Genomic DNA, 10,490 nt, shown 5'->3' on the forward strand with positions numbered 1-10,490 from the left:
AGGGCTCAAGCAGTCCTCCTGCCTCAGCTTCCCAAAGTGCTGGGATTACAAGTGTGAGCCACTACTCCTGGCAGTTCATATTATTTTGAAAGCCCTATAACAGCAAGCGCCATTAAGGATGTGGAACAGCAGGAGCACTTGTCAACTGCTGCTGGTGATGTAAACTGGGTCTGCCAGTTTGGAGAGAAATTGATAATGTATTGTAAAGTCAAAGATGCTTGTGTCCAATGCCTAGCCCTTCCACTTCTTGGTGTGCACACCAGAGAGACTCACACATTTATATGATAATGTTCATAGTCACCCTTGTGTAGTGAAAATTGGAAACCCCTTAGATGTCCATCAACAAGAACATGGAGGAATGAACAGCGGGATACTCACACAATACAATACGATCTGGAGCAGGGGCCAGCAAACTACTGCCCATCTGCCAAATCTGGAGCTAAGAAGAATGGTTTTTATAATATTAAAGCATTATAAAAACAAAACAACACAACACAACAATGAATGCAAAGCAAAGACTGCAACGGAGACATATGTTGCCTGCAAAGCCTAAAATACGTTACTATCTGGCATTTTACACAAAAAGTTTGCTGACCCTTGATCTAGAGTCACATGTATTAACAAAAATAAATCTTTAAAAAATGTTAAAGTTTTGAATATGTACAAATCACACATAACATACGTGGACATATACACATTAGCTAACATTTAAAAACATATTTAAAGATACCCACGTAAGTAGCAGAACTATAAAATTTCACACGAGTGATAAACTCTAAGTTCAGAAAAGTGGTTACCTCTGGGGACGGGAAGAAAAATAAGTGTTGGGGGAGGTTCTGGGGGTTTTATTTCATAAATAAATTTGCTTTAGTTCATAAAATGAGAAAAGAAGGTCTGAAGCAAATATGACTATATATGAGTATATTCTAACAACCCCGCATAATGGTTCCCAGTGTTTGTTATATGGGTTCCTATAGATTTATGTATGTTTGAAATATTTAATAAATTTTGTTTTTTTAAAGGAATGCCTTTTGGTGAGTGTGCCCAGGAGGAGGATGGCTGTGGACATGGGCAGGCGCCCTTCCTGCTGTATACCCGGCCCCTTGTCTGGTCTAGCCAGGCCCCAGCTGCAGGCTGAGCAATTGTCCACAGGCCAGAGAGACTGACATTCTGGCCCGGGGCTCTGCCCATGACTGTCGCATGCCCTTCTTACAGTTGCCTTGGCAGTGAGTGAGCCTAGTTGGCTCTACCAGCTGAGGCCCAGGCTGCAGTGGTGCTGGCCAGAGAAGACAGAGTTAGCAGCCTGGGACCTGCCACAAATGACAGCAGGAGTCAAAGCCCAACTTCCCCATCTGTGGAGTGAGATGGTGGATCTCATAGCGTCCAAGGATTCGTCCAGCTCTGTTTTCCTGGGCCCAGGGTTTGTCCTGAGACCTGTGGCTGATGCCCTGGGCTCCAGCCTCTCTAATTAAGGGAGTAAGGGCCAAGCAGAAGTTGGTCTTCACATTCCTGGCTTTTCATTCCCCAACCTGAACTGCCTTTCTCTGGCTTCCCCATCAGTGCTGGTGCCCCTTGAGGAGGAGCCTTCCAGAGGAAGAGTTGGCCAAAAGGGGCATTTTTGTGTGATTTGTAAGGCAGAAGGAAAGAGGCAGGCATTGCTGTCTGAAGGTGACCATAAGTGGTGTCACTGGCCAGGTCTAGGTCCATTCTGCCTGTGCACAGCAAATCAATCACTGTGACACAGGTCTTGATTTATGCACAAGGCCACTAAACAAGAAGGGGGAGAACAGCTCTCAAATCCACCTCCACAGATAAGGCTTAGGGTTGCTTATGGGCTGGGGAAGTGTGATGGTCTAAGATGTGAAGAGAGGTGATTGGCAGCGGGGAAAAATGAAGTCATAGGTTCATTTCGTGCAAGTGTAGTCAGGCTTTGTGGCATTTCACAGGACGTAAGTGCAGAAAATGATGGCATTAGCATGATCTGAAGGTGGAGTATTTGGCCCTCTGACATCAAAATGGACCTTTTCTTGGGCATTAGCACAGGTCCAGTTGACGGGTCATTGGTCTCAACTGGTTTGAACTGGACAAGAGCTGGCCCAAATTCCTGAAAAACAGCTGAAGCAACCATGACCATGGCAACCTATGACTGTGATCTATAAAGCAGCCAGTGAAGGTTGAGGTGCAGCCTTCAGTGGACCATGGCCTCAGGGTTCATGGAAAAAACAAAAACAAAACAAAAAGCAAGCGGCCAAAAGCAAGCAGGGCAGCAGGCAGACCTGATCAAATTTACCCCTCAGTTTCAGTAGTGATGGATGTAGTGGTGCTGGCAGGTACCAGCTTATCCTCACTCTGCCCTGAGTCTACCTCTTCTCCCCAATTGCTGACCATATGACCTGCACTGACCCTAAGCCCACCACAGGCACTTTGTGCAGACCCACAGATGTGGGAGCTTTGCAAGGCACAGCTGCCCAGAGACCTCTCCAGGGCCTTGCCCTTGGTGGTTCCACCAGAAGCTGGACATGTTTCAGCTTCTCAGATTGACCATTTGGTGGACCCCTTCTCTGACTCTCCAGATCCCTCCCCACACCTCTACTTCCCAGCCCCTCCACAATCATGTAAGGTCTAATTGTGCAATAAATCTTTTAGCCCATAACTCACATGGTTCTCCTTCCCTGACTGAATCCTGACACTTCCATCAAGGAGGGTTTAAGCAGCAAGCGCTCTCTGAGCACTGGGAACACAAGTGAAGCAGGACGCCCCCACCCTGGGTCGTCATCCTTTCTTTGGTAGCTCCAGAGGGAGGCCTGCTTCCTTCAGCCCCTTAACAGAACTTGTTTTTGAAAAGGGTCACATCTGCCCCACACTAGCCCAAAAGGGCTGCAGGGACAGGGCAGGGTCTTGGATCCTCATCTCTTAGGACAGGTGATGAGGAAGCCACAATATGCCTGGTAGCTACTTGGTGCTGGATACTTCATCATTTTATCCTCACAAGAAGCTACTGCCCCATATTCCAGTGAGAAAGCTGATAGGGAAGGAGCCTGGTGAAGCTGGAGTTTGAACCTACGATTACCAAGCAGCAAAGCCCACAGGTCCTTCACTTGTAACTTGCCCACAGCTGCAGCAGGAGGTAGAGCAGTGATTCCTGACTGTATCTGGCTTCTGCTGGGTCATGAGGCCATAGTCTCCCAGGCCCGGCTGCTCTCTGCTCTTCTCCTTTTCCACCTGTGTGCCTCTGTGTCTGGGGCACACAGCAGCTGAGGCCACAGAGCCAGTAGCATTGGTGGCTCTGCCAGTGCGGCCTGAAGATATGGGTCAGGGCTGACTCAGACGTGAGGCCTTGTGGAGTGTAGTCACTCAACCTGAAGGCCTTGAGACAAGGAACAGCTGGTTCCCACCCCTCTGGCCAGCACCATCTGAGGCCTCATCATCTGGGCTGGTGGTATCTCAGTGCCTGCTGCTGGCCTGAAACCTTGCTCAGTCTCAGAGAAGCCTCTCATCATGCAGCAGATTGGAATGAGTTTCCTCCACGGCCCTTCCAGCCTGGTGACTCTATGACTTTCCATTTGTAGATGGTAATGAAGGTAGTGAGGTCAACAGACAAGGGTACCCATTCCGGTTCTGCCATTTTGGAGCTCCATGACCCTGGACCAGCTACTTTCTCCTTTTCCTTATCTATAAGGGCTGTCCTGATGTTTCAACAAGGTAACGTGGGTAGAGCATGTCACACAGTGATTTGGTACTCAACAAGTGCTCAGAAACGATGGCAGCACTAGGGATAGTGGTGGAAGGGGAGAAATTACAAAAACTTATGGTTGGATTGACTTGGCTTCAAATCCGTTTGGTCACTTAGCAGCTGTGGTGGGCAAGGTATCTCACATTTTTGGGCTTGGTTTTTCCATCTGTAAAAAGAGGGTGATAATTGTCACCCTGCTCATAGGGTTGGCCTGAGGCTTAAATGGGATGATGAACATGAAAGCCTCAGCAGATAGCACACCACCCCTTCCTTCTCCTTTCTCCTGTCTCCTTTATAACAGATGGGAATTCAGTAGGTGCTTAATAGTTGCATGATCCTTTTACAGTGTAACCCTGCCTGTTGCTTCCTCAATCAGTCATAACTAATGATGTGTACTTCCATCTGAAAGTTCTAAGGGATGCAGGACATTAAGCTGTTTCAAATGCTGGCTTTAAATCTAAAGGGTTCACTCTACCTTGTCCTGAATCACCTCCTCCCTCCTTCCTGCTGATCAGAAGCATCTGGGCTTTCAGGACTCCTCTTGGAAAAGCCGGCCCTGATTCCTTCCAATCTTTATGGTCTCCTCATTGAAGGACCTCCTTACTCCATATTTGATTCTCCATAGCTTGCCTCACCTGGCTCCCTAGCTGTCTGTTAACAGCCAGGCAAAGGTTGGCGGTGCTGGCGGAAAACCTGCTGGGTGTTTTCCTTCCCTTTTGTGACTGTGACCACTGCAGAGATGTTCAAATCTCCCAGCTGCAAGAATGCAGTTAGCTGCCGGCCTCCAGTGGCTAGCATCTTCGGGCTCCACCTCAGCTTTTGAGTAAAGGTCACACTTTTCCTGGGTAGCCTCCAAACAAACTACTGAGCACAGTGAGAGTCCTAGGGCCTGCCATTTTTGCTCAACTCAAACTCCAAGTCCTCCTGTTGCACGGGCTGAAACTTTGTTAGATCTGCATGGCAGTCTGAAGTCCTCCCCTGCCCAATCCAGCTACCTCCCCCTATCTTTCACAGTAATTACTGGTCCCCACTGAATGCTCTTTCATTCTTTACTGCATCTCAGCATCTGCTGTCCAGAGCACTTACCATCTCCAGCCCCGTGGAAGACATGGGCTGCAATGGGCTCTAGGATGAAAGGCTGTGCAGAGGAAGCTCAACGGCTTCAAGGACTCCAGACCCTCAGGGGCTAAAAAGGGACCTGAGAACCTGTCCATTCCAATTCCCCCTTTCACTTGTTCACATAGCATAAAGACCCAGATCTGTGCCAGGCCATGTGCTTCAGGGATGGATGAAGCCAGGATCCCTGCTCTCGATGAACTTATAGCAGAGACAAGAAGCCTAATGCTCTGTACCAGGGTTTTGGCACATTGCTGGGAAAGCCTAATACTCAAAGGGAATTGAGGTAACATTGCTGGGTGCTCCACTTAAGGGCAGATGATGATTTTTCAGTCTGCCCTGATGGAGCCTGATTTCCTTCTGTTTCCTTTGTTGGAAGCATTTTCAATGGAGACACCTTAAACAATAACAATGACAGCAAAGAACATGCATTCAGTGCTTTCCTATCTGCTGGGCACTGTGCTAAGTGTATCAGGTAAAGCCTGGATTAGGAGAGACTGCAGAGGTGAGTCATAGCATCACGTGTCCTGGGCTTGCAATCTGCAGCTTCCTAGTTGTGTAACCCTGGGCAAACTCTTTAACGCCTCATGTTTTTCATCTGTTAAACAGGGAGATTAAGAGCATCTTCCTTACACGTACGGTGAAAAATAGGCAATGTGAAATCCAGACAGGCAGATTCCGGAGTCCAGATCATCCCGATACTATCTGTAACTACAGCACTCATCTAAGGCCTGGTGAAAGGGCTTTTCTAAAGAAACTTTTAATTGAGATATAATATATGTATAGAAAAGTTCACAAATAAACGTTCGACTCAATGAATTTTCACAAACTGAACACACCTGTGTAACCAGCATCCAGCTCAAGACACATTACAAGCACCCCAAAAGACCCCGTGTACTTCCTCCAGGTCCCCACCCTCCCAAATGGAGCCATTATTCTAATTTCTAATGGTATAGATTCATTTCACCTGGTTTTCAGAGTTCCCCCTACCCCAACTTTATGGATGGATAACTGCAGTACAATAAACTGCACATTTTTAAGATGTACGACTTGATTAGTGTTGATGTTTGTGTTCACTCATGAAGCCAAAATTCAGACAGCAAACATTTCCATAATCCCCCAAAGTTTTCTCATGCCCCTTTGTCATCCGTCGCTCCCTCTAATCCTGTCCCAGACAACTGCTGATCTGCTGTCTCTATAGATTAGTTTGCAGTTTCTAGAATTTTGTATGAACAAAATTATACAGTACATACATTTATATTTTTTGAGAATGAGACTTGCTCTGTCACCTAGACTGGAGTGCAGTGGCGTGATCATGGCTCACAGCAGCCTCAATCCCCCAGGCTCAAGCGATCCTCCCACCTCAGCCTCCCTATCCTAGTAGCTGGGACTGCAGCTGCACACCACCACACCTGGCTAATTTAGTGTATATATACATTACATATCTATCTATATATTTATATATATCTCACATATAATTACATGTGTATATAAAATAGAAAAAAATTAGCTGGGTGTGGTGGCACATACCTGTTGGTCCCAGCTACTTGGGAGGCTGAGGTAGGAGGATCGCTTGATCCAGGGGACGTCAAGGCTGTAGTGAGCCATGATGGTGCTACTGCACTCCAGCTTGAGCAACAGAGTGAGACCCTGTTTCAAAAACAAAACAAAAATTGTTTTAGTTACTCTAGGTCCTCTACATTTCCATATGCATTTTAAAACCAACTGTTCAAATTCTGAGAAAAACAAAATGACAATGCCTGCTGAAAATTTTGATTGGAATTACATTGAGTATATAGATAAATTGGGAAAGAATTATATTGGGGAATTTTGTATCTCCCAATCCAAAACATGGCATATCTCTCCATTAATTTAGTTCCTCTTCAATTTCACAATGTTTTATGGTGTTCAGTGTAGAGGTTTGATAGATTTATTTTTAGGTATTTTATAAAATTTTTGGTACCACTCTAAATGAGATTTTCAAAATCTCACCTTCAAATTGTTTGCTCCGACATACAATTAGAAGGAATAAATTCAAGGCTGGGTGTGATAACTCACACCTGTAATCCCAGCACTTTGGGAGGCTGAGGCAGGCAGACCACCTGAGGTCAGCAGTTCGAGACCAGCCTGGCCAACATGGTGAAACCCCATCTCTACTAAAAATACAAAATTATCTGGGCATGGTGGCAGGTACCTGTAGTCCCAGCTACTTGGGAGGCTGAGGCAGGAGAATTGCTTGAACCTGGGAGGTGGAGGTTGCAGTGAGCTGAGGTTGCAGTGAGCTGAGATCACACCACTGCACTCCAGCCTGGGCAAGAGAGTAAGCCTGTCTCAAAACAAAACAAAAAAGCAAACAAAAAAAGAAGGAATAAACTCAGTGATTGATAGCATAGTAGGGTGACTAGGGTTAAACAAAAATGTACTGCACTCGTGAGATGGACAGCCTAAATACCGACTTAATCACCATGCATTATATACATGTAACAAAATTTCACACATGCCCCATAAATTTGTGCAAATAAAAATAAAAATCACTTGTAGAATAAAGTAACACTAAGCAACAACAACAACAACAAAAAATTTGCTGCTAAAAACTTTTATGATGGACTCTCCTTCCTTTCACAACAGGGATGTTGGGAGCACCCAGATATACGAAGAATTCCTGCAGCACTCATTGGCAAATGCTGCAGAAGATATCAAAAGGCTGAAAGTAGAAGAGCAAAATGACTAATAAGACTCCAGAGAAGGGCATAACAACCTCCCTTCTTCTGATTCCCTTAATTATACCTCTCACTTTCCATTATGGGGTGTGGGTTGTTCTGTGGTGAGAGTTGGGGGGATCCTGCAGTGGAAAAAGATCGAAGGTCCTGGGCCCTGTTACTCTACATTCTCTCCCTAGCACACCTGCATGCATAGTTTACAATATCTTCTGTACATTGGAGGCCAGGCATCTTCCCTAAGTTCTAGGCATGTATCTCTCATAGGCCCTTAAACTCAGCTTCTCTAGAATGAAACTCACAATATTGTCTCAAATTTTTTTTTCTTTTTTTTTTTTTGAGACAGTTTCTGTCACCCAGGCAGTGGTATGACCTTGGCTCACTGTAACCTACACCTCCCAGGTTCAAGCGATTCTCCTGCCTCAGCCTCCTGAGTAGCTGGGATTACAGGCACATGCCCCCACAACTGGCTAATTTTTGTATTTTTAGTGGAGACCATGTTGGTCAGGCTGGTCTCAAAGTCCTGACTTCAAGTGTTCTGCCTCCCTTGGCCTCCCAAAGTGCTGGAATTACAGGCGTGAGCCACCGCGGCCAGCCTCAAACCTGTTTCTTAGCCAATGTTTCCTTTACTGCAAATGGCAACCTCCTCCACAAGCTGCACAACATCCAATAGGAACAGTAGTGAATATCCAGTAAATATTTGTTGTATGGATGAGTGAATGAAGATTGGTAGCACAGAAAGTGAATTTATTCTATATAAGTTTTGAAGAAAGTTAACTCCTTTGAGCTGGCTTGGGATGTCTCATGCCTGTTCCCATAATGCTAGAGGCATCATGATTTAAATAAAGTTCCATCGGACTCTGTATCAGAGCAGGTCCTTTCTCCTGTGTTGCTCTGGGGCCTTACTGAGACCACAGCTACAGGCAGGGAGAGGGTGGGGCACTTTTGATTCTGGGGACACATATATCATTATTCCTCACAATGACTGTTTTTTTTTTTTTTTTTTTGAGATGGAGTCTCACTGTTGCCCAGACTAGAGTGCAGTGGTGTGATCTCGGCTCACTGCAATCTCCGCCTCCTGGGTTCAAGAGATTTTCCTGCCTCAGCCTCCCAAGTAGCTGAGATTACAGGTGCCTGCTACCATGCCCGGCTAATTTTTGTATTTTTAGTAGAGATGGGGTTTCACCATGTTGGCCAGGCTGGTCTTGAACTCCTGACCTCAGGTGATCCACTCACCTCGGCCTCCCCAAGTGATGGGATTACAGGTGTGAGCCACCATGCCTAGCCTCTTATTTTTATATCACCTGGGCCTTGGCTCAGTCCTAGTATGCAGAGATAATAAATGTTTGAATGAATGAATGAATGAATAAATGAACGAATGAAACAACTCCATTGTCTAAGTACTACTTGTCCCTTTTTACAGATAAGAAATCTGGGGCTCAGAGACTGCCCTCCCTAGGAAGCAGCAACAACTGGGGGACAAACCCAGTCCTCTCGGTTCCCAGATCAGTGATTCCTCTATTGCATCAAGAAAGTTGTAATTACTTGCCCTTGGTATCTTGGGAAAAAGAGAAAAAAGAAAGTTGTAATAACTAAGTACAGATTTCATTTCATCTTCTTGCCAACTAATAGTTCTTAAGTGCTTCCTGCATACCAGGATGAAGCTATCAATGTCCTCTTGAAAGCACAGTCAGCCACAATATTTTGAAGAGGGGGAAAAAAAAGGCTGTCTGCTAGGCCCTGACCTGAACCAATTCTTGGTTATCTAAAGCAGTGGCCTCCAAATAAAAATTCCCAGGACACTCCCCCAGAAATTCTAATTCATGCATCTGAAGGAGAGGAGATGCCTGAAAACCGCCATTATAAACACTGCTCTAGGCTGATGTGGTATATAGCCAGCCACTGCACACAGTTCAGCAGGAAAGTAGCAGAAAGGAGGGTGAAGAGTAAGCATCTTTATTACTTTATTCACATATTAACTGAGCACATAATATGTCCCAGTCACCATTCTAAGTCCTAGATATACAGTAGTGGACAAAACAAAATCCTTATTATCCCTCATTCTATGGATGATGGGGGTGTGAGATGGGGAGACAATGACCAAGTAAAGAAATAGGGCCAGGTGCGGGTGGCTCATGCCTGGAGTCCCAGCACTTTGGGAGCCTGAGGCAGGTGGGTCATTTCAGCCCAGGAGTTTGAGACCAGCCTGGGCAACATGGTTAAACCCCATCTCTACTAAAACAAACAAACAAACAAACAAACAAAAGTTAGCCGGGTATGATGGTTCATGCCTGTAGTCCCAGCTACTCAGAAGGCTGAGGTGGGAGGATCACTTGAGCCTGGGAGACAGAGGCGAGCTGAGGTCACGCCACTGCACTCCGGCCTGGGCAACAGAGCAAGACCCTGTCTCAAAAAGAAAGAAAAAGAAATAAACATACAGGATAACCACTGCTTGTGGTGGTGAGGACTCTAGAGAAAACACAACAGAGTGATGTGATGCAGGGTGACAGAGAAGGGGTACCCTAGCTCTCTGAGGAGGTGACATTTGAGTTGAGACCTGAATTACCAGAAGGAACCAACCCTACTCTGGGAGAAGATTATAGGCAAACAGAGTAGGAGATGGCAAAGTTACAGAGGGACGGGCTCGGCATGTGAGGCTAATATAGTGTGAACAAGGAGAAGACCAGCTTAAAATATGGTTAGACAGAGATAGTGAGGTAGGATTCATTATTTAAGGTCTTCAAATTAGGAAACGGGTTTAGAGTTTCTTCTGGAGAGTTTTAAGCAGGGAGTGATGTGACGTGATTGCTTTAATTGGCTTGTTTTAGCTGCTGGATGAAGACAAGAGTCTAGGGGTTCAATGTGAGAGCAGGGAACCAGTGAGGAGGCTCACAGGAGTCCAAGCTAGAGATGATGGTGGGTGC

The sequence above is a fragment of the Mandrillus leucophaeus genome, unplaced genomic scaffold, assembly GCF_000951045.1.
Source record: "Mandrillus leucophaeus isolate KB7577 unplaced genomic scaffold, Mleu.le_1.0 Scaffold241, whole genome shotgun sequence".
Lineage (NCBI taxonomy): Eukaryota > Metazoa > Chordata > Mammalia > Primates > Cercopithecidae > Mandrillus > Mandrillus leucophaeus.